This window comes from Lissotriton helveticus, chromosome 4_1, assembly GCF_964261635.1.
Source record: "Lissotriton helveticus chromosome 4_1, aLisHel1.1, whole genome shotgun sequence".
In the NCBI taxonomy this organism is placed as follows: Eukaryota; Metazoa; Chordata; class Amphibia; order Caudata; family Salamandridae; genus Lissotriton; species Lissotriton helveticus.
In genome coordinates this window covers 721,003,425-721,030,194 of record NC_136063.1, presented here as the reverse complement: position 1 = coordinate 721,030,194, position 26,770 = coordinate 721,003,425, and the positions used below count along the sequence as shown (strand labels likewise).

General features: G+C 41.2%; 1 protein-coding gene across 3 annotated transcripts in view; it reads right to left on the bottom strand.

Moving 5' to 3' along the window:
* LOC144828837 (opsin-5-like) overlaps positions 1-26,770 on the bottom strand; it is a 1,422,400-nt gene that overhangs the window by 1,283,110 nt on the left and 112,520 nt on the right. Inside the window, exon 2 of one of the 3 annotated variants that reach the window (XM_078687370.1) lies at positions 19,424-19,551. The exons of the other annotated variants lie outside the window; for them this stretch is intronic. The gene's annotated coding sequence lies outside the window, so the exon portion shown is untranslated. The remainder of the gene's footprint in view (positions 1-19,423; positions 19,552-26,770) is intronic. 3 annotated transcript variants of the gene reach the window in all.

Here is a 26,770-nt window from a genome sequence, read left to right as displayed (position 1 = left end):
TTCTACAAGATGTTAGAATTGGAAAAGTGATCGAGCATGGGAAAGAAGCTTTACATGCACGATTACTGACAAATTTATATCCAGACGAAGATGTTGTGCCTGAGAATATTTTTCAGAAAATTACTGAGAAAAAATCTGGAATATGTTTGATGCCAACTCTTGCAGAATGTGCCAAATTCAACAACAAAATGTTGCATTTAGAAAAGCAAGAGATTGTGAAACTGGAAGCTATTGACAGAGTAGAGCATATGGGATCAACAATTATTTTGTCTGAGAATCTGAAAACAAAATTGGATTCATTAGAGAAGAGTATATCTAAAACTGCGGGTTTTGAAAAGACTCTGAATGTGTGCTTGAACTGCCGTATAATTTTAAGAAGGAATTTACATGTTGAAAGAGGTCTGGTAAATGGATCAATGGGTAATGTTGTTGATTTTGTGAAATACAGAAATAGAGATGGAATTGAATTTTTAAAAATTAAATTTGATGGCATTGAGGAAGTACAGCTAATTGGTCGTTGTTCTGCTAGATTTTTGCTTGTAAAAGACTTATATGTTCGTCGTAAGCAGTTTCCTGTTTGCTTGGCATATGCGGTGACAATCCATAAATCGCAAGGTTTAAGTGTAGACTGTGCATTGGTGAATATTGGCAGTTCTGTGTTCAAGGAGGGTATGGCATATGTGGCATTGTCACGAGTTAGAACTTTATCGGGATTGTACTTGATTGAGTGTGATGTCACAAACATTTGTGCGGATCTAGATTGTGTTAAGGAATACAATAGGTTAAGAAGAGAGTATGCGCCACATTTTCCTCAGTATCCTTTGTTTGAGAAACGTGTGGTAGGCCGGAAACGAAGAAATGTGACCAATACTGGGGAGGTTGTAGCAAAAAGACGAAAAGTCGATGAATCTGAAATTATAAGCAGAAACAAAAAGGATTCTGTTGAAGATGTTGTTGGTTTTCAATTTGAAAACAGTTCTGGTGTCAACTGCTATGCTAATGTAGTGGTTAATGTTTTGTTTTCTCTAGAAAATGTAAAAGAAGAGATTGTGGTCAATTCTGATCAAAGATTTTGCAGTTTGTTAAATTCTGTGTTAGAGAAATGTAGCACTGATAGAACAAACATAGAAAGTGTGTCTGAAATTCGAAATCTGTTAGACAGATGTTCAGGCCAAACACAATTCTCTCAAAATAGTCAGCAAGATTGTCAGGAGTTTTTAATGTATATGCTTGATGTATTGCATGATGAAGGTGTAGATGTAGATCACCTGTTTGGGCTTTCTTATCAATGGCAGCATGACTGCGAGAACTGTAGGGTATCAAGTACTACTAGTGTAGACTCAGAAAGATTTATATATTTAACTTTGCCAGACAGTAAATCAGTCTCTTTTAATAAGCTAGTAAAAGCAGCTGATCACAACATGGAGTGTAGCCAATGTAAATCTGAAATGATGTCCACATTATTTATGCGAACATATGGCCAGTATGTCATTTTAATGTTCCAACGATGTAGGCCTGATGGAACAAAATTGACGACTTGAATTAAAAATTTTGTGGCTTCACAGTTGTCAATATCAGGAAGGACTTTTGTAACTGTAGCAATTATATATCATGATGGTCCTTCAATAACATCAGGACATTATACAGCTTATTTAAAGTGTAGAAATGGCTGGTCATTCTGCAATGATTCTGTTTTAATTTTCAAAACAAATTGCCGTATGACCTTAAAAACTCTTACCTGGTGTTTTTAAAACCAAAATTTTAGGGAAAGAATCTCGGGATGTGCTCTGAGGAATTTCAAGAAGTTCTAATGGCTCCTACACGATTTGGCCTTGAGGATAAGTGTAGTACAGAGACATAACTTCTTACCATAACACTGGACGTCATGGAGAAATACGTGCACTTTGAATGAGTTCAGAAAAACTGTTTCTTTTTATAAGCTAATTGAAGCAGCCAATCAAAACATGGAGTAGAGGGAATGTAAGTCTGCAATGCTGTCTACTGTTTTACATTGCTTTATGATTAAAAGTGATGTAGAGAATTAAATAATTGTACTAGTCATAAAGGTAGTGTAAGTCTGCTTCATAGTAAGCTGTATCAGTGTGATAGGAAATGTAGAACATGATTGAGCAAGAAGGGGAAGATATTACTAGTCCAGGATTGTGAAAATGATCTTCAACATTTTAATTGTGAAAGTTGCGGAAATACAACATGACGGGATTGGCTTAAAAGAATTCTAAGAGTTATAAATGGCTCAGACACGATTTGGCCTTGTGGAAACGTGTGGTAGAGAGCGAGAAGTCATTTATTGTATGTAACATGTTTTTGAAAACGATGGAGGTTTTCTTTCAGAAAGTGGCGGGTTGAAAGTAATAACAGCACAACAGAGTGTAAGCTGTTCATAGGATATCCTTGGCCGTCATGGAAAGTAAGTTAACTTTAAGGAGTTCTGAATTCTGATTTGTTATGTTGTATGGGTTTTTTAAACACAATCATTTTGATTGTGTTTTTTTTCCCCGCTGTTATATGATGAATACCTTCAAGTCACTGTTTTAGTGAAATTTGATACATTCTGAGAACAGCAAAAATAAACCATTTAACATGTATAATTAATTCTGTTCTGTTTGCATTTATGATGTACATGTAGAACTGTGTAGGAGGCATGGAGAAGGTGAGGCTTCTGTAAGTGTCAAAGTTGTTGCATACAGTGCTCATATTCTACGTAGTCTTTTATATTTCATTACTTTCACTGTTTCTGACTGATCTAAAAAAATTTTTTTAAAAAGAACAGTAAGCATAAGGGAAGGAAACAGACAGTTATGTTAAAAGAAAGACAGCTATAGGGAATAAACTAGGGATACTGTTACCCGCAATCCTCTGCTGATGATGTCACTGAGCATGTCATGAATGATGTAATATGTGACATCATCAGCAGTGGATTACGGGTAATAGTATCTCTAGTTTACTCCCCTATAGCTGTCTTTCTTTTAACATAACTGTCTGTTTCCTTCCCTTATACTTACTGTTCTTTTTTAAAAAAAAAAAAAAATTTGGTTCGCTTCCGGTTCGCGTACCGGCGAGCGAACTGGGAAGCGAACTAAGAGAAATAGAGGTTGGCACAGTTCCAAATATTGTACCAATTTTTTAATAATGGGGAGGTAGTTCTGAAAAGAAGTTTTTTTTTTATTGTTTTTGTTGTTTTATATTTTTTTATTATTTTTCTGAACATTTTTTTACTTTTTTTGAATTTTTCTGAACAGTTTTATATTTTTTGGGGGGTTTTTTCGGAGGGGGCAACGAAAACGATTCATTGTAAAGGGCTCAACAGGAGCAACAAAAAAAAAAAAAGAATTTATTATTTGGGGTGTTTCGTACAAACTTGCATATGATAGTCAATAGCTCTGTTGATCAGAGTGATGCTACTTTCTCCGTAGCAAATGAATCCATTGCAATGTACGCAGACTTGTTTTACTTCACGAAATCTCGTTTGTATATTTGGCACCATCTCCCTGCCCTCTGGTCCCGATACTTCCGGTACAACAGATCTTCTGGCCATAATAGGGAGATTATCTAGGTCGTTACGAAACTGTGCAGCACTGTAGTTGTTAGGATGCCACCTAGTCATATGGCGATGCATTGTGTAGTTTCCGAAACTGTATTTTTTGTCGGTCCCTCTGGACAGTCTATCTTGGCATATAAGGCAAGTTACGTATCTTGCATTGACTTTTTTCTGACCTTTGGGAATTTTAAAAAATTGCCAAATGAAGTTTTCTTTCCGGTGAGACGTCCTGGGCTCCTCAGGCAAAAAGTGCCTCTCTTCGTGCTCTTCGTCCTGTTCCTCTTCTTCCTCTTCTTGCTGAATTATAACTTCAGCAGGTGGTCCACTCTTCCTTGGATGTGGTGGAGGTGGTGGGGAAGCACCAGCTGAAGCTACTAAAGAAGCCATTGCTCACTGGTAACAAAGGGTCTTTCTCTCACAATGATGAAAGTCAGAGTGAGGAAAGAAGGAGGGATTTTCATCATTTGGGAAAAACAATAGTTCTCAACCAATGAAAAGTGTTCATTTTAGATTATATGACCTAGTCTTACATCATTAGGAAACCAAAAGTGAAATGAACCAATGAAAAGTGTTATTACCAAGTCACATGACCTGCTGTGTTTACGTTACGCGCTTTGCAGGGCCTCCCGGTTTGCTTCCAGAAACCTGTGCTTTGCGACTCGGTAAGCGTACCAGTTCGCTAACGTAGCACGTCATATGACGTATCACGCGACAACGCGAAACGTCATGCGGACGGGAGGCGTCACGATGTTGTTTTCTAACGCGGCAGTTGCGGTAAAGAAACGTTTACCGGCTCGCGGTCTATTTCGCGGCATCAAGGTCAGCTAACGGGAAGCTTCCCGATTCGCGAAGCGGGAACGAAGAAAAAAAAATATTTAAAAAAAAAATTATTAATAAACATATAAAATATATTTTTGGATTTAAAGAAGAATACATTTTACAGCTACAGATATTAGCTGTTAAAAAACCAATGAAATTCACTGAAAAAACCATAGGTTATAGACCATATATAGTTAGGAATTAGCATTTACAAAACCTTGAAAATTCACTGAAAAAACCATAGGTTATAGACCATATATAGTTAGGAATTAGCATTTACAAAACCTTATTTTACTCACACAAAACCATTGAAATTCCATATATAGTTAGTTGCACTAACTATATATCGCGCACCCGCAATCCACTGCTGATGATGTCACATATTACATCATTCATGACATGGTCAGTGACATCACTGATGACATCACTGATGACATCTCAAATGACATCACTGATGACATCACTGATGACATCTCAAATGACATCACTGATGACATCATGACACACCAATACCAGTTACTACATACGCACTCACTGATTCCTACGTCTACACACACATTCACTCATTCACCCATACAATCTCTCATACATACAGTCACTCATTATTACAACACTATCATATGCACTCATACACCTATGCAGACAGTCACACACTGCCACTCATCCATGGAGTTACTCACACACCAAGTCAGTCCTGTAAAGAATCAATCACACTTCCATTTCCTCATCTATACAGTTAAACACAGAACACCATACTTCAGTGACATCACTGATGACATCACTAATGACATCTGAAATGACATCACTGATGACATCTCAAATGACATCACTGATGACATCATGACACACCAATACCAGTTACTACATACGCACTCACTGATTCGTACGTCTACACACACATTCACTCATTCACCCATACAATCACTCATACATACAGTCACTCATTATTACAACACTATCATATGCACTCATACACCTAGTCAGTCCTGTGAAGAATCAATCACACTTCGATTTCCTCATCTATAGTTAAACACAGAACACCATACTTTTCACACATATACTAACACATACTTACTCTCTTATACAATCACTAATACAAGTACACATTGATATGCACAGTCACACACCTCCCAGCCAGCCACACACACACTCAGTCTTCCATACATCCAGTCATTCTTCAATATGTAAAACGTATTTAAACTTTACAAAAACACACAGACACTAGATGATGTCATCAGTGATGTCATCAGTGATGTCACTGACCATGTCATGAATGATGTAATATGTGACATCATCAGCAGTGGATTGCGGGTGCGCGATATATAGTTAGTGCAACTAACTATATATGGAATTTCAATGGTTTTGTGTGAGTAAAATAAGGTTTTGTAAATGCTAATTCCTAACTATATATGGTCTATAACCTATGGTTTTTTCAGTGAATTTTCAAGGTTTTGTAAATGCTAATTCCTAACTATATATGGTCTATAACCTATGGTTTTTTCAGTGAATATATATATATATATATATTACCTACTGGCGATAGCCAGTAGGTATATATAGTTAGGATTTTTTTCCTATGGGATTTTTGAAAATTCTATGTCGAATAACTTTGGCGTTTGGGGACAGAATTGGCTGAAATTTTCAGGAAAATGGAACATTTTGTTTCTGAGCAGCCCCTGAAAATTTGGGGGGGTTTCGTCAAGGGGGGGCCGAGAAAAAAGGGGGGTCCCAAAACGTGTTTTTCCCATGCAATTTTCCATAGGGCGGTTGGCCTCACTTTTAGCCTGAACGGCTGAATGGATTTACACCAAACTTGGCAAAATTGTAGGGACTGGTAGCCCGATGTGCCTTTGCTATGTCTCAAGATATAGGCTCCAGTGGTTTTTACGAAAATTAACTTTGAAAAATATATATTGGGCTACATTGGGCTATATATATGTTGGAGCCCAAATGTAGCCCAATGTAGCCCAATGTAGCCCAATGTAGCCCAAAGATGGCCACCAGAGACAAAAAAAACAAATGTAGCCCAAATATCAGCCAGATGTAGCCCAACTATAGCCCAATGACAGAATGTCCCAGAGTGTTCTAAAGAACAACTAGAGTGCTAACAGTCCTACTTATTACAAAGGTATGGCACACCTGAAGCCATCTTGATTGGAATAAAGTGGTAACTCTTAAAACATTTAATTTAAAAAGGAACAAAATGAGGGGGTTCATTTTGCCATAGAAAGTATGATTAGCGAATATATGACGAAATCCCGCATACCATCAGTCCGCAAAAAAAATCCCGCATGTACTATTAGGCCGCAAATTAAAATAACGAAAACTTTTAGAACGAATATGCCTTTAGCATACACTAAACAACTAAACTACCCTAAACCCTAAAACACTACCCCCAGCATGACCCTACACTACACAAACAGTACAACACTACCCTAAACCCTAAAACACTACCCCCAGCATGACCCTACACTACACAAACACTACAACACTACCCTAAACCCTAAAACACTACCCCCAGCATGACCCTACACTACGCAAACACTACAACACTACCCAAAACCCTAAAACACTACACCCCAGCATGACCCTACACTACGCAAACACTACAACACTACCCTAAACCCTAAAACACTACCCCCAGCATGACCCTACACTACGCAAACACTACAACACAACCCTAAACCCTAAAACACTACCCCCAGCATGACCCTACACTACGCAAACACTACAACACAACCCTAAACCCTAAAACACTACCCCCAGCATGACCCTACACTACGCAAACACTACAACACTACCCTAAACCCTAAAACACTACACCCAGCATGACCCTACACTACGCAAACACTACAACACTACCCAAAACCCTAAAACACTACACCCCAGCATGACCCTACACTACGCAAACACTACAACACTACCCTAAACCCTAAGACACTACCCCCAGCATGACCCTACACTACGCAAACACTACAACACTACCCAAAACCCTAAAACACTACACCCCAGCATGACCCTACACTACGCAAACACTACAACACTACCCTAAACCCTAAAACACTACCCCCAGCATGACCCTACACTACGCAAACACTACAACACTACCCTAAACCCTAAAACACTACCCCCAGCATGACCCTACAGTACGCAAACACTACAACACTACCCTAAACCCTAAAACACTACCCCCAGCATGACCCACACTACGCAAACACTACAACACTACCCTAAACCCTAAAACACTACCCCCAGCATGACCCTACACTACGCAAACACTACAACACTACCCTAAACCCTAAAACACTACCCCCAGCATGACCCTACACTACGCAAACACTACAACACTACCCAAAACCCTAAAACACTACCCCCAGCATGACCCTACACTACGCAAACACTACAACACTACCCAAAACCCTAAAACACTACCCCAGCATGACCCTACACTACGCAAACACTACAACACTACCCAAAACCCTAAAACACTACCCCCAGCATGACCCTACACTACGCAAACACTACAACACTACCCAAAACCCTAAAACACTACACCCCAGCATGACTCTACACTACGCAAACACTACAACACTACCCAAAACCCTAAAACACTACACCCCAGCATGACCCTACACTACGCAAACACTACAACACTACCCAAAACCCTAAAACACTACCCCCAGCATGACCCTACACTACGCAAACACTACAACACTACCCAAAACCCTAAAACACTACCCCCAGCATGACCCTACACTACGCAAACACTACAACACTACCCTAAACCCTAAAATACTACACCCCAGCATGACCCTACACTACGCAAACACTACAACACTACCCAAAACCCTAAAACACTACCCCCAGCATGACCCTACACTACGCAAACACTACAACACTATCCTAAACCCTAAAACACTACGCCCAGCATGACCCTACACTACGCAAACACTACAACACTATCCTAAACCCTAAAACACTACGCCCAGCATGACCCTACACTACGCAAACACTACAACACTACCCTAAACCCTAAAACACTAGCCCCAGCATGACCATACACTACGCAAACACTACAACACAACCCTAAACCCTAAAACACTACCCCCAGCATGACCCTACACTACGCAAACACTACAACACTACCCTAAACCCTAAAACACTACCCCCAGCATGACCCTACACTACGCAAACACTACAACACAACCCTAAACCCTAAAACACTACCCCCAGCATGACCCTACACTAAACAACCACCACAACTCTACACTACACTAACACAACACTACACTACACAACACTACACTACACTACACAATCACTAACCCACGAAAAAATTAACACAAACCCACTTACCTCTCTCGTCATCGTGGTTTTCACAACGCAAATGCATTTACCATATATGCCTTTAAAACGTAATTCTTTGTAAAGGCATGCGCGATAAATGCACATGCGTTTTCAAAAAATGCGGGATAATGGTATGCGAGGTCAATGACCTTGCGGGATAATGGTATGCGGACTGAAAGTCTGCGGGATAAAAAATGCAGGAAAAATGGCTGCAAACCACGATTAGCAGCAGACTTCCCTGGTGAGCACTAGCTTTACTACAGTGATCTAATGAGCAACTAGAGTGCTAACATTCAGAATTTATGGCAAATGTGTGACACATCTGAATGCCTTCTTGATAGAACCAAAGTAAACAAGCATTGAAAATGCAATAGATCTCGCCCTCGTTTAAGTTAAAGCCATTCTGTTTGTAATGAGGTGGCTTTTTAGCTTTGCTTTTATTAGTGTTTTTAAAACTTTCATGTAAATAACATGCATATGTATGCATATATGTATATGTATGCATGCATTTATATTTATATAGATATGCAGACTATATATGTTTATATATGTATATTACCTACTGGCGATAGCCAGTGGGTATATATAGTTAGGATTTTTTCTCTATGGGATTTCTGAAAATTCTATGTCTAATAACTTTGGCGTTTGTGGACGGAATTGGCTGAAATTTTCAGGAAAATGGCACATTTTGTTTCTGAGCAGCCCCTGAAAATTTGGGGGGGTTTCGTCAAGGGGGGCTGAGAAAAAAGGGCAGTCCCAAAACGTGTTTTTCCCATTCATTTTTCCATAGGGCGGTTGGACTCACTTTTAGCTCGAACGGCTGAATAGATTTACATGAAACTTGGCAAAATTGTAGATATGGTTTGCCCGACGTGCCTTTGCTATGTCTCAATATATGTGCTCCAGTGGATTTTGAGAAATTAACGTTTAAAAAAATATATATATCTGTGACAGCGCTCCGGTTAGCGCCCCGGTTCGCGTACCTGACGCGTAACGGAACTTCGCGAAGCGAAGCTGATTGGCTCTCCGGTGTCTGTCAACATTCTAAACAGTCCGGAGCGGCCGCCATCTTGTCTCTCGGTACGATCGAGAGACAAGATGTGGTGAAAAACGAAGGGGGAAATGAAGAAAAGGGGGCAAGGTAGACCACTCCTGACCCCCTAGGATTGATGAGGGGGATATAAAGTGCCCCGCGGGGCAAAAAAAAAAAAAAAAATTTTTTTTGCGATTTCACGCCGTAGAGGCGTGTCCCGGTACGTGAACCGGGCAGCTCACCGGGCAGCTCACCGGGCAGCTAACCGGGCAGCTAACCGGCGGCGTAGCTGTCAACATTGTAAACAGTCCGGAGCGGCCGCCATCTTGTCTCTCGGTAGGTTCGAGAGACAAGATGTGGTGAAAAAAGAAGGGGGAAATGAAGGAAAGGGGGCAAGGTAAACCCCTCCTGACCCCCTAGGATTGATGAGGGGGATATTAAAGTCCCCCGCGATTTTTCGCGGTAGAGGCGCCTCCCGGTACGCGAACCGGGCAGCTAACCGGCAGCGTAACGGGAGTCCGCCATCTTGTGTTTTTGGAGCGTCCGGTTCGCGTACCGGGTAGCGTCCCGGTAAGCGTAACAAGGGGAAAACCAAGAGAAACAGTAAAAAAAAAATTAAGGGAATAGATTTCCAGCAAACTTGGCAAAATTGTAGGGACTGTTTGTTTGATGTGCCTTTGCAAGGCCTCAAGATATGTGCACGTGTGGATTTTGTCTAATTAAGGTTAAAAAAAATATATATATCTGTAAGCGTGCTCCGGCACGCTTACGTTACGGGTTTTGTTTGCGCTGCTGAGCCGATACGTCACGGTTATGCGACGCGTCATGAGGCGTCTCATGTGGCTACGTGATACGTCACGTAATAAAGAATATATTTTACAGCTATAGATATTAGCTTTTAAAAAAACAATGAAATTCACTGAAAAAACCATAGGTTATAGACCATATATAGTAAGGAATTTGCATTTACAAAACCTTGAAAATTCACTGAAAAAACCATAGGTTAGAGACCATATATAGTTAGCTGGACATTTTATTGACATAAAACCAATGAAATTCCATATATAGTTAGTTGCACTAACTATATATCGCGCACCCGCAATCCACTGCTGATGATGTCACATATTACATCATTCATGACATGGTCAGTGACATCACTGATGACATCACTGATGACATCTCAAATGACATCACTGATGACATCACTGATGACATCTCTGATGACATCATGACACACCAATACCAGATACTACATACGCACTCACTGATTCCTACGTCTACACACACATTCACTTATTCACCCATACAATCACTCATACATACAGTCACTCATTATTACAACACTATCATATGCACTCATACACCTATGCAGACACTCACACACTGCCACTCATCCATGGATTTACTCACACACCTAGTCAGTCCTGTAAAGAATCAATCACACTTCCATTTCCTCATCTATACAGTTAAACACAGAACACCATACTTCAGTGACATCACTGATGACATCACTGATGACTTCTCAAATGACATCACTGATGACATCTCAAATGACATCACTGATGACATCATGACACACCAATACCAGTTACTACATACGCACTCACTGATTCCTACGTCTACACACACATTCACTCATTCACCCATACAATCACTCATACATACAGTCACTCATTATTACAACACTATCATATGCACTCATACACCTAGTCAGTCCTGTGAAGAATCAATCACACTTCGATTTCCTCATCTATACAGTTAAACACAGAACACCATACTTTCCACACATATACTAACACATACTTACTCTCTTATACAATCACTGATACAAGTACACATTGATATGCACAGTCACACACCTCCCAGCCAGCCACACACACACTCAGTCTTCCATACATCCACTCATTCTTCAATATGTAAAACATATTTAAACTTTACAAAAACACACAGACACTAGATGATGTCATCAGTGATGTCATTTGAGATGTCATCAGTGATGTCATTTGAGATGTCATCAGTGATGTCATCAGTGATGTCACTGACCATGTCATGAATGATGTAATATGTGACATCATCAGCAGTGGATTGCGGGTGCGCGATATATAGTTAGTGCAACTAACTATATATGGAATTTCATTGGTTTTATGTCAATAAAATGTCCAGCTAACTATATATGGTCTCTAACCTATGGTTTTTTCAGTGAATATATATATATATATATATATATATATACATATATATGTGTTTTTTCAACACATGAACAATACACATTTATTTACAAGGACATACAAACAATACATTTTTATGTCGAAAGACAACACAGAAAACTTGGGACCTGAGTATTAGTAGTGCTGCGAAACAACCTTTGAAAAACAAAACAATATACAATTCGCATTTCACATTCAAGATAACTCTTGTGTAAACACCTTTCAGGGTACATAGCATTCCACCCTATTACACTATAGGCAGGTGTTACAATAATTTCTTTTCACAACTGAATTCGAATGGAAAAGGGCTTCATTTTATGTCTGGTCGACGCATACCAGCCTATTTAATTTGGGCCTCATCAGGACTGTGGGCTGAAGGAAACCTGTAACAACAGTACAAATAGACACTTCCTCATATATACTTAAGTATATACAATTTTTTTTACATATGTACAATATATACAAATGAACGAACGTGGGGATCACCCACTCTACAATCTTCCACCTATGTCATCAATTAAGCAAAAATTACTACTTTTCGAATGCAGAAATACTTAGAAATAAATTGATTAACAGAGGTTATCCCCGCAAATTAGTCAAAACAGCACTGAAAAGAGCTTGGTACACACCGAGACAGGATTTACTGACACCGAAAGAGAAAACTGATAATGCGCATGAGACATGTGTACTCACATACAACCCAAAAGCTAACAAAATAAAAAAGATTATTTTGAATAATTGGAGATTGGTGAGTCACTAGAGCTTTCCCAAACCGCTGTTCGCCTTTCACAAACAACAATTGGTGAGGGCCGCTCAACCTATAGACAAGAGACAACATTTGAGAGGAATGCTGGGTCTCCCACCAGTGCCCAGATGCAGGTGGAGTATTAGGGCAAACCCCTTGTTTGATACATGTTTACTTAAATGCACACACTAAATCATAACTTTAAAATGTTGAGCAGGGCTCCGGGTTTCTAATGGCTGGTAGAAGCCGAAGTATCAACATTTCAATGTTTGCTTACAGCACGGCCTTCTTGAAGGCATTTAATGCAGGAGAGCCCGCTATGGCGGGCTCTAAGGCTATATTGGTTGCTTGTTTGTGACTAATATTTCTGCACATACTGTAACCACCTTGAAAAGACTATGGTCCGCATTCTTGGTGATACATGATTCGGCCTTTAATAAGGGAATTACAAAATTCATAAGAAAACCTCAACAGCCATTCAGCTCCGCACCCAGACATTTCCCTGCTGAAAGCAAGCAAAATGTGCAGTAGAAAACAGGCTGGTAATGGGGGAAAGCTTGCAATAATCGGTTCCAAAGCACCCACTCTGTAAGTTATATCCCATTTGGGCCTGCATAACTCATTGACTCGTATTCCCTCATTCCAGAAAAATTAATACCCTTTGTATTAGTGCTTTTGGATGTGGGAGTACAGCAATGATAGGCATGCTAATCTTGGAATTGGTACCTAAATGTCAAAATTCATGTCAACAATAATACTTGTCCAACTAATATGAACATGTATGTTAACAAATAAGTTGCCTCTGCATGAAAAATGAGTATTCATGCTGCCAGATTAAATTAAGAATACAACTGAGTTACACTATTGGTCTGCAAGGCCTCGCTATAACCGATTTCGCAGTCAAAACCTCCAATAGCCTACAATGAGAAGGTGAGTAGCAATAGTTCCCTGCACCTCCTTACACCTTCCTGCCCAAATTCACATTGGGTCGGATTCACAAAAGTAAACGTAGACTTTTGTTTAAGTTTAAGTTTACTTTTCTTTGTTATTCACAAATGGATTTGCTAGTAGTATCTGTACGAGTGCGGAGACTCCTCACTCTTAAAGATACCACTCATAAATCCGTTGTGGATAGCAAACAATCAACAAACAATCAATGTAACTAAATAATTACACAAACACCATGACATTATTGATTGCCTCTTACCTGGCATTCAGATGCAACACTTTTCTGTATTCTGGTATGGTGCCATATTTTTGGAAAACAGCTCTCATCATCTCTGTGCTGAATACACTCTCTCTCGGACCAGCATTTATTTCTAACTATTACCCAATTTCCCTGCTACTGTTGACAATTAATATTACTAAAGGCTGTAGTAATCAGCAAATATCCAAACATATTAAAGACAATGCTCTTCTAAAGACATATCAGTCAGGTTTCCATCAATATCTGAGCACCAAAACTGTGTTAAAAGCTGTCAGCAATGACATCAAGATTATATTGGATGCTAGAATCTCAGCTGTCCAAATTCTGTTTGATTCAGCTGCGGCCTTTGAAATAGGTTTTCACAGCATGTTATTGAACCGACATGCCAAAGCCTGCATTCAGGACACTGTATACAGTTGATTTGCCTCCTATCCTGCTCCAAAGCCGTCTCACTGGCTCAATTCTGTTATACTTTTAAAACCATAAACTGCATGGTCCCACAAGGCTCATCTTTGAGCCCCAGGCTTTTAACATTATTGTGTCTCACATAGCTGATCTTATTTCATATTATGGTTTCCAGTTATATGAGTAAGCAGATGACAATCAAATCATGCTAAGATTGGAAGGAGAGCTCTGACTTCTGGACCAGTTCAAAAGATGCTTGTGATTACTGTCAAGCTTGAGGAATGTTAATTCACTCAGGCTGAAGACAGATAAAAGAGTGGTTTTAACTTTTGCTAATACTTCTATCGGGACCTCAAACTGATGGCCTGATTCTTTAGTTGTCTGCCCTGTGAATCCCTGACAAAGTATCACTGCATACAATATCAAAACACGAAATATTGGGAAATCAATATTGTTCACAAAAATATAAACTTCCTATACTTAACTAGTAAAACCTCAAATTTAAAGAACACAAATATAGGGGGTCCTTATGATGGCATTTTTGTGGTGCTTGGGACTGCCCGCCTGTATGGCGGCGGTCCCGCTTGTACAATCACGATGCGACCACCACAGTGGCGGTCACATCTTCCATCTTCACCATTGCGGCAGGTGCTGCTGGCTGCAGCACCCGCTGCAATTTGTAAAATGCATCTAGTCCATTGCATTTCCCTGCACTACGTGGCAGGCACCATGGGGTGCCTGCCACTTAGTGCAGGGAAATGTAGAGAGTACTCCCCAATGCACTACCACATCCCCCCAACACAAGGGGGCCCTCAACGGGCCCCTAAAGCAAATCCACAACAGCCTTTCAATGGCGGTTTACACGCCACAGAGAGGCTGGCAGCAACCAGCATTGTAATTTGGCGGACGGTGCCTGCTAGGCACCGCCACCATTTTACTGATGCTGACCACTCCTCTAGGCAATTGGAGCGATTGCATGTGCCGGATCCGTGGCGGGAGGTCTTTGCACCCGCCAAGGTTGCCATCCAATTCCCCCTGCCCTCCTAATTTGGCCGGAGGAAATTGCTGTCCGATGGCGGAGGGCTCACCACCACACGGCTGGCGGTGGCGGGCCTTCTACCATCGTAATGACCGCCATAGTTGTTCAATGTATTATTTTCACATATATTGAAAACACAAATATCGGAAACAAAAATATTGTCACCTTTAAATAAACATATATGTCAAAAATATCGATACATACAATAATCAACTACAATAATATCACCAAAATAATTACATTATCAATAATAAATATAAAAAACACCTATTGCATAAAACAATTATTTAAAATAAGCATAAAATATTTTATACACATGTTTAAATTAAATATACATTTATTACATCACCAACATTTTTACAGGTCACCCCAATAAAGTATATAAATAAAACCACAACAATACAACCCAAAAAAATATTTGATTTAACTACAAACATAGACACAACAACCTAAATATTCATTTGTATACAATATATACATATTACATACTGGTGGTCGCAAGTAGGTATTTATAGTTAGCACTGTTTTTGACTTGCTTATATCTTTTGTGATGTTTGATGAACCTTCACGAAATTGTCCCCAAAAAAGTGTGCCAATGATTCTAGTTGTGAATGGAATGTTTTGGGGTACACCGTCAAGAGCGGGCTGAGAAAAAGGGGTATGGGGCAAAGAAAGGGCATTGCTTATGTTAATTCCCATAGGAGTTCTGAACATGACTACAGCAAGAACTGCTGTACGGAATTACACCAAATTTAGCAGAAAGTTTGATTTGATTATGTAGATCACACTTTCACTTATTTTGAGTAGATCCGTTCAGTAGTTGTTGAGAAATTTGGAGAAATCGAAATTAGGAAATCTGCAATTGTGGCAAATTCACGAATAACGAGCTTGTGCACTGAACTGCAGAGTTCTGATTGACTGCCAGCACTTCAACCAGGAAGTGATGGCAGCTATCTTGGAACTCAAAAAAACACAAGAAAAGAAAAAGGGGCTGGGTAGGAATACCCTTAACAGCACACCTTGGTCTTGGGGTCCCAGAGGGATCCCAGCACTGTAAAAAGGCATTTTGTTTTTGATGTTCCTACAAATTCAAGAAATTTGCTGCAAGAATGAAAATAAACAAGTGTGAGCTCCCGCACTTGTTCATACTAAAGTGCGGGGGCATGTGCACACATTTTATAAAATAAAGGAGGGGTGTGCATGGATCTCCCCTCCTAGGACATGCGCCGTGGAACACCACCTCCCTAGGGCTTATATATGTATTGTTGCAGGGGGCGCATGGACCCTCCTGAGCCATGGGGACCACCAATTCCCTGGGGCTTTAATTATAAAAATAGTGCAGGCGGTGCATACCCCCTGAGCCCCAAGGACTACAATCTCCCCAGGGCTTTCTTGTTTTATAAGAAGGAGGGAAGCCTTGCATCCTTCCCGGCCGTTCTCAGCCCTGGGGACCACCACCTCCCTGGGGAAGCCCATGAAAATAGTAGGAAGGGGACTGCACAACCCTTGTACTGGAGCCATACATGGCCCAGAGGACACCCTATCCAGCATGGCCAGCTCCTGCTATGTCCTGGAGTGCCCAACACTGGGACATTGCATGTATGTTTTAGCTTGGCAAGCAAAAGCAAACACTCTGGTTCCAGGGGGCGGGAGCAGTCAAAGGGCTCCCGCCCGCTGAAAGCGGATGTTTTATCTCTTTCCCTGCCCTCAGACATGGGCTCAGGGAAAGAGTTGAAAAAATTGCTCTTGCACTTAGGGAGCTGGATTTTCAGAAGCTTCCGCTGTGCAGCAGTAATGCCTGCTCCCATAGGAGGAGGGGAGCTGTCTGGGACCGAGGAGGCCTTGAGGCTCTCCCACGGTGGTGGGGAAAAAGAACAAAAAGAGGCAAAATAAAGGTTAGAAACTAGTAGAAAGAGGCAGAATAAAGGTCAGAAATGAGCAGAAAGAGGTAAGATAAAGGTGTGAGATGAGCAGAAAGAGGCAGAATAAAGGTCAGAAACTAGCAGGAAGAGGCCAAATAAAGGTCAGCAACGAGCAGAAAGAGGCAAAATAAAGGTCAGTAATGAGCAAAAAAGGCAACATAAAGGTCAGAAGTGAGAAGACAAAAGGCAGGAAACTAGCAAAGATCAAGCAGAACCCACTCAGGCGCTCATGCACACACTCACAGAAAAACACATACACTCTCACACCCACTCATAGGCCCAGTCAGCCACTCATGCACCCACTCACTCCCTATTACAACCACACACACATCCAGTCATACAGACATACATAAACTCACACAGCCACTCACTTACCCATAAAGGTACTCACACACTCGCCCATACAGCCACTCACACTGCCACTCACTCTCCAATACAACTATATGCACACCCATTCACTTACCCATATAGACACTGATACAGCTACTCACTCACCCATTCAATGAATCACACACCCACAGAACCACTTAAATACCAATTCACACATCAATACAACCACTTATACACCCACTCACTCATCCTTACAGCCACTCACACAGACATTCACTCTCCAATACAGCCATTTACATCCACTCACTTGCCTGTAAACGCACTAAAACAGCTACTTAGACACCCATACATCTACTCACACATCCATTACCTCACTCATACAGCCACTGAGTCACTCATACAGCCACTCACACACCCACTCACACACCTATGCAGACACTCACACAGTCACTAACTCACCCATACAGTCACTCAGGCATCCACTCACACACTCATGAGTGGAGTGGTGTGGCTCACTGGTTAGAGGCGGCAGACCCGGAAGCAGAGAACGGCCCGGGACCAGGGTTCAATTCCCGACACGGCAGGGTCGTGGACCAGGGTTAGCGGACTCGATAATTCTCGCCTGGGTGCCTACTCTAACCAGGGATCACACTCGGCAACTCTGGGCATTAGCTTGCCTCATCTCTACAACGGCCCCCCACATTCGCCGGGGATGCCTGGTTTCACCTTGGAGATACCCAGTAGGGACCATCTCACAGGGATAGCCAGGACGGGTTCCCCAGCGGTCTACAGCGCCACGACGCCTCAGGGCAGCAGTGCGCTTTACAAGACACATACATTTACTCATAGAGACAGTCGCACAGCCACTCAGATGAGATATGTTAGAAATAGTCTGCCTAATTACTAGTAAAGAAAGAATAGTAATTTAACTTATGCTGTAGCTTAGTATATATATATTTAAGTCTAAGAAACGTTTACTAAACACTTACACTCACTGGATGATGTCATCAGTGCTGTCATTTGATATGTCATTAGTGATGTCACTGATCACATCATGAGTGATGTAATATGTGAGGTCATAAGCAGTGCAGTGCATTGCGGGGGCTTAAACTATAGTTAGCTCTGGTAACTATAACTTCTAAATTTCTGAATAGTCACTCCCTAAAGGAAAAGCTGCAAAAGAGCGTGAAACATCTAAAAGAAACATACATGTAATTATTAAAAATAAAAGTAGTGGCACAATTTAAAATCTAAAAAAAAAAAAATTACTTAAAATATTGTATATATTTATATTGTTAAACTACTTTTGGACATAATGTCAGAGAGAAATAAATATATAACATCGCAGAAAGGAAAGCAGTTACTAAGGGCCTTATTAGGAGTTTGGGGGTCTTGGATCATGCCTTCACGCCAGCACCCAGCTCCAAGACCACCAGACCTATAGACAGTCCGCCCGCTGGATTATGAGTTGTAATCCTGGCGAGTGGCTCTGCGGCAGTCCCATGGTGGTGCCTTTCCAAGTCCCAAAAAAGCTGTCACAAAATCTAAACCAACATGACAAATCATTCTTTATATAAATATTAAACATAACATTCCAATGTTAACTCAGACTGAGATAATAAAATAAGATATATATTAATTGCACGAAAAATGCAAACATCACCATCCAAAAAGCTCAAAGAACAAACTCAATCCAACACGTAAAATAAATACATAACCACACAGTTCCAAATAACAATCACATAGTATTTGCATAAACTAAAACTATATAATATATCATTTCCCACCCAAATAAAATGATAAAACTTACTGTTCTATAGCTGATTATCTTCCTCTGTATCCATGTAGTCAAAAATAATAATCCACACAAAATGGGAAAAATATTGTCCAAAAAAAAAAACTATTCCAATAGACATCCCTTGAAGCAATCCAAAGCATCTGTGAACCATAAAAAAAACCAAAAAGTGTTTAAAAGAAGAAACGCTCCTGAAAACCCGAAAAAAATTAAATCAGGGTAAAAAGAATATTGGTTTATTCTAAACTAGAAGAGATTCCCTTTAAAAAAAACATATATCCCAATACCCATAGTACACGTTCATAGACAAAAACTTGAAAAGTAAACAAGAAAACAATGTCGCAAAACACAATACATTCCCAAAAATACATATAGATCACACTGAGGGACCAATTACAATGCGGCTCGGAAGGCCCTGAGCGATGGTCGGAGCCTTCCAAGCAGCATCGTAATGGGCTCCTTGGTTTACTTTCCGACTGCCAAATTAAGATATAGACGGTCAGAAAGTAAACCGGACAGTCATTCTGACTGGCTTCCGATGGGCTCGGAGAGCCAGATGGCCAGTCAGTTTTACAAAATGTATAAAAATAAAAATACATATGTTTTGCAAACTCCCTCTGACTATTGTAAATGTTATTTTATGAAATTCCGCGCACCTACTTTGTCTACTAAGCACACATGGAAACAAGACCCCCTGTATATTGCCAAGATAGGAGGAAACTCTTAGTCTGTCAGGCGGTCTGATTACAGCTTTGGCTGTGCGGCGGCTGGGCGAAGTCATAATCAGGCCCTAAAAGATTAACATTTATTATCCCCACCCCAATCTATACCAATTTGGGTAAGATGTTGTACACTAAAGGGGTGACATATACTATTCCCACCCCAATTTTTACAAATTTGGGGAAGGCGTTGGACACTAAAGAGGTGACATTAACAATTCCCACTCCCATCTGACCCAATTGGAGGGAAGGTGTTGGACAATAAAGGGGTGACATTTACTATTTCCACTACAATGTAAACCAAAATTGGGGAAGGTGTTGGACGCTAAAAGAGTGACATTTACTATTCCCACTCCAATCTTACCTAATTGGGGGAAGGTGTTGAACACTAAACGGATGACATTTACTATTCCCACTCCAATCTAAGCCAAGGCAAAATACAAACAACATTGCACGGGAATAAAACCTCAACGAATGCTATATTGCATGCAAATAGTTTCCACCCAAACTCACTAATTCAGAGTATCCCCTACGGGGAATTGTTGAGGATTCGTAGAATATGCTCAGAAGAAACAGAATGGACCAAGAACAGTAAAAGAACAGTTCGGAATTTCAAGCGGAGAGGATATTCTCCAAAAATAATTGAGAAGGGTCTAAAAAAATCTGAGGAAAAGAACAGAGAAGAAATAATAAAAGCAAAACCTCAAGTAAATGAAGCACCAAAAATCAGGCTCATAACAACTTACTCACAAGAAGCGAAACAACTTACAAGATCACTAAAAAAGAACTGGAAAATCTTGAAATTGGATCCAAACCTGGCAGAAATTCTGGGTAAACACCCTAATGTTACGTACAAGAGAGCAAAAAACTTGAAGGATAAATTGGTGCAAAGCCATTTCTAGAAAGATCAAAACAAAAAGAAACAATGGTTAAAAACTACTCGTTTTATTAAATGTTTGAACTGTAAAGTTTGCCAGATTGCAAAAAACACCAAGGAAGTCATTGGAATAAACAGGAAAGTGTGGCATATACGACAGTTGATTACCTGCAAAACTCAGTATGTTGTTTATATTATTGAATGTCAGTGTTCCTTAAAGTACGTAGGGAGCACAACTTGTGAGGTAAAAAAGAGAATCCATGAACATGTTAGAGCAATTGTAAAGAAGGACAGAAGCAACGCGGTTGCTAAACATATGGAGCAAAAACATGTAAATAACTGGAAATCTTTGAAGTTCTATGGTGTAGAAACTGTGGACAAGCATGTACGGAGTGGTAACCCTGAGAAAAAGTTGCGGCAATAGGAATCACGCTGGATTTTGTCATTAAAAACATATACCCCGTATGGACTTAATCAGGACGAGGAGATGTATGTACATCTGGAATAATTTAAGCTCAAAGTATAGGCCTCCTATATTGTAGCAAAGTGGACACAATTTTATAGTGACTTCCCCAGTTATATTAACGTTAGAAATTTGAAATGAACAGTAACAAAATCTAGAACACTTCTATCAGTGATGGGGTTAATTACATGATCATATTTATTTTTGTAACCCCCCTTTTCCTTACCCCCATCTTTTCTTTTCTGTTTGGAGAAACTTGGGTTTTATTGTGGAGGAACAAATGGTTTTATGTAAAATGATGTAACATTGAGGAGGAAGGTCTAGCAAAGTAAAAGGGTGATGACCATCCTACAGAGGTGAACAATATCAGGAAGAATTAACTTCCAAAGTGAAGTTCTCATACATGTTAAGGTCGTCACAGACTGACAACGTGGTTATTCTTATAGGTAAACTGGCGCTTTGGGTTTAGATTCGCACTAAGTTATTTTTCAATTCACAGTTATTAACACGGTGCTCAAAGGAATGGAGAACCACATAAACTCCATCAATCAAGAGACTAATCTCTCACCAAAAAGATTCAAAGTTCCCAAGCACACGTTACGTGTGCTTGGGAACTTTGAATCTACATGTTAAGGTCGGATGGACCATATTAAGTATACCCACTGGAGGGCTTTAGAACGCGGAACTAAGATTTATATTTAGAGAACTTGAGAAATAATATGCAAAAGACCTTCTCTGTTAAGAATTATATTTGAATTCATGTTGAATAATGTTCAATTAATTAAAACATGTCACTGGTTTGTTATACATATAACAGCCAGCACAAAAAAGACGTTATGGTGGTAAAAAATACATGCCCCAGAATCCCCTGTGATGAAACAGAAAGTCACATGATTAATGTTTGAAAGTATTTGCATGGTAGTAAAGCACAAAATATCAACTGTGATCAAGGTCTCGGAGAGACCGAAACGCGTTGGTTGGAAGCGATGATATGCCCGTAAAATACTGGATTGTGAATTAAAAGAACAGTGTGAAAGTCACTGGTGAGTGCACTCCATTTCTTCTGGAAAAGAGGGTTGGAAATATATATATATATACACATATATACATTTATATATATATGTATATGTATATATTTATATTTAAATGTTTCACCACTTTCACATCTCCTTGAGCTGTATCATATGAATATCCAAATATACACTGATGATGCCCAAAAGTATTTGCAACTTGAAAACACGTCAATAAATATTGCTACCTCTTTGTATTACATTTTCCACTGGATCAGAATGAGTTCTCTATGCTTCAATTAAGTATAAGCCGAGATCCTAATGCAGAGGGGTGGTGGTTAGAAAACAACTCACCACTCTTCCCATGCCCTTCCTGTCTCTATTTGCCACCACACACCACACTACATTCACACAACCTGTGAGTCACATTTGTTTCAGAAATGTCCTTTGCCTATTCATTTAAGGATTCCTATTCATTCATCAATAAGTCCTCATACTCCTTTTCACAACCATTGAGTTGAATTAACAAGTGCTTTGTTAATGGTGAACCATAACTGCTTTAACATCATTTGCATCAGGTTTCCTAAGCAGCCTGTTGACATGTTACAAAGAAATCAAAAATAGGCAGCTCGAATATGGCTAAAACTACAAGCATTGACTGCTGGTGGAAGCAATGATTAAGTTTGAATTCCCTACTAGAAACAAAGTACCAGAATACCTATATAAAACTGTTCTGTGCTATGCTCCCACCAGAAATAGGCATTTAACAAAAAAAATATATTTACCTAACAAAATATAGTATGGTGTAAGATGGCTTAAAGATGAGAAAAAACAAATAGGAATCGTGGACCACAGGGTGTGGGAGCCACATCAAATCTAATTCAAAAGCAGAACTCAACACAAATGAGTTCACAGATTGAAAAATATAGGACTCAAATCAAATCAAAAATACTCTTTATTCGATATTTTTCAATCATAAAAGACATTTGCAAATTCATCCCCCACCCCATAGATAATAAGATCCACAATTAATTAATCATTACAACTATATCTAAAAAGAGCTTACTAGCTCATTCATATTTACAAAAGTTTAAGTATATCACATTTAAAAATTAAAACTGTATTAAAAAGTAATTCATTCAATGCTAAGTACATCGGTTTCTCAATACAATTTACAAAATCGGATAGCAGCATATAACAACTGGCCTTGGGGTTAATCCAAACTCATTTTACGGGCGCAAGGTATCGGACCGCTGTTTTAGCGCTTCGCGCTTTCTTCGTGAAATTGCTGTTTTTAACTCACTCGCTTTTTATTTGCTTTAAAGTTGGTTATTTTACCCGCTTTTACTCTAGGGACTCTTTGCCCCGCCCTCACCTGCACTTTAATAGGATTACACCGCTGTTTGAGCGGGTCCGGTTCCCGGGGTGGGGTCATATTTTGTATCGGCCATCTTGGAGTGGTCTTGTTTGCCCAGACGCCAGCATCTTCGAGCGCTCTAGTGCGCAGGATCTCGTGAGGGACGCCTACTTAAGGCGAGCTGTTTCAGAGTCGCCTTGACAAGGTATCGGACTGCTGTTTTAGCGCTTCGCGCTTTCTTCGTGAAATTGCTGTTTTTAACTCACTCGCTTTTTATTTGCTTTAAAGTTGGTTATTTTACCCGCTTTTACTCTAGGGACTCTTTGCCCCCCCCTCACCTGCACTTTAATAGGATTACACCGCTGTTTGAGCGGGTCCGGTTCCCGGGGTGGGGTCATATTTTGTAGCGGCCATCTTGGAGTGGTCTTGTTTGCCCGGACGCCAGCATCTTCGAGCGCTCTAGTGCGCAGGATCTCGTGAGGGACGCCTACTTAACGCTCCCTGTCTAGCGCAGCGGTATCGCGCAGCGGGCGCGCCTTCGCGTAGCCTGAGTCGTGCCAGAGTCCTGCCCGTCTGCGCCCGCCCGTGGCCGGACGTGCCGGAGGTGCCGATCATGGCCGAGCTCGGCCCTGCTAGGAGAACGGTGAGTGCGTTGATTTGCTACTCTAGAGATGATCTACTATCCCTTAGACAGCAGGTCGCCAGTTGTGATGCGGTTCCTGTGAGCCCATTGTGTGGCCCCTACCAGTGTGTATGTGGTAGGTGGGCGCTTTGTACTCCCACTCTTCCGTGCTCTATGGGTAAATTGTCAGCACCCAGGAGTAAATGTATCCCACGCACACTTAGTATTTGGAACCTTAATGTCAGGTCGCTGGTGAATCACTACCAGGCTGTTTACGACTTGATTAAGGATGAGTCACCTGATATTTTTTGTATTACTGAGACCTGGCTGCAGGAGGCTGATACAGCTATCCTCAACCAGTCTTTTCCACCTGAATATACGGTGTACACGCTTAATCGCCCTACTAGAGGGGGGGGGGATAGCGCTTGCTGTCAGATCCTGCTATCCCTGCGTCTGGAGAGGTTTAAAAATTGTGGGCTGCGAAAGTGCTTCTTTCCAGATTTCTATTAGCCCCCAGTTTTCTTTCTCCGGCTTGGTAATCTACCGTCCTCCGGGTAGTGACGTGGCGTTTAGGGAGGCCCTTGCAGAGGCTATAGGTATGCTGGCCGTGGGCTGTGCTAATTTTTCCATTCATGGGGACCTGAACCTTCATTTTGAGAGTCTGACCACCCCTGCTGTCAGCAGTACTCTGGCCGATCTGGAAGCCTTCCAATTGTCCCAACGGGTTTCCTTCCCCACTCACGTGGGAGGCCATACTTTGGACCCCTTCTTTTCCAACCTCACAGAGGCTAGGGTTTTAACCCCTACCCCTCTTGCCTGGACGGACCATTTTTTGGTCAGGATCCAGTGCCAACTGTACGAGCCCCCCTCTAAACCCATGGCCAGAGTCGTCCCGAGGCGACACTGGAACAAACTCAGATTAGAGGATCTGTACCGTACTCTGTCTGAGGACCCACTCGGCCCGTTTGATACGTGGAAATGGGCTACAACCTTCTCTGTGAGTGGATCACTCGTGCCTTGGATTCTATCATTCCGGTGACCCTGAGCAAATGTAGCTCAAGGGACCCTAGTCCCTGGTACGATGGCTCTTTACGTACTTTAAAGAGTGCGTGCAGACGCGCTGAAAGAGAGTGGCGGAAAGCCTATGACACTGGTAAAAAAGTGTCATATCTCGCCACTATTAAATCTTACCATCGAGCGGTCTGCAGAGCGCGTGCGGCTTTTTACTCTTTCGAGTTCCGCAACAGCCTTAACCCTTCCAAAGCGATCTTTAAGGCTCTCAAAGATCTGATGGCAAAAAAAGCCCCTATGAATGATTTGGGTTCGATTGCACAGTGTGAGGCCTTGGCGAATTTCTTCATGGAGAAGGTCCAAGCCATCCGTCGTACTTTTTCCACTTCCACACTGGATGCCGGACTTTCCCTTAGGCCCGAGGAACACATGGTCTTGCATACTCTCCCTTGTCTATCGCCTGAGAGTTTTAATCAACTGGCCCAACATATTAAGTCTGGTTCTCCGGCAGATCCGTCTAGACCAGCTCTTTTTAGGGACCCGTTGTCTATCGATTTTTTGCCGGTGCGTTCCCTGATTAACCTTTCGCTTTCTACTGGTATGGTTCCTGTTTATTGGAAGCATGCGGTGGTTACGCCCATTTTGAAGAAGCCTGGTTTAGATCCTCTTAAACCAGAGAACCACCGCCCGATATCGCTTCTCCCGTGGCCGGCGAAAGTCGTAGAGGCACATGTGAACAGAGTCCTTTCTGACCACCTTTTGAGGGCAAACATCTTAGACCCTACGCAGAATGGCTTCCGTGCTGACCACAGCACGGAGACAGCTCTTCTTTACATGGTGGAACATCTGCGCAGGGTGTTAGATTCGGGTCAAACGGCGGCGCTTGTGTTATTAGATCTTAGCGCCGCCTTTGACACCGTCTCTCATAATATTCTTCTCCAGCGCCTGGAAGAAGCTGGCATCACAGGGACTGCCCTCCAGTGGTTCCGTTCCTTTCTTGCCTATCGCACTTTTTGCGTAGCCATTCCACCCCATCAGTCCAAATTCCATCCGCTGGACCAGGGGGTCCCCCAGGGATCCTCGCTGAGCCCCACGCTATTCAATCTGTACGTGAGGCCGCTGGCGGATGTCGTCAAACAGTGGGGCCTGACTATGGTCTCATATGCTGACGACACTCAGCTGGCGGTCACGCTCAGCGGGGACTCTGACTTGGATGCCCCTAGGTTCCAGAATGGGCTGAGGGCGCTTGCCAGCTGGATGAATTCCAACCATCTCCAGTTGAACGCAAAAAAAACTGAGATTA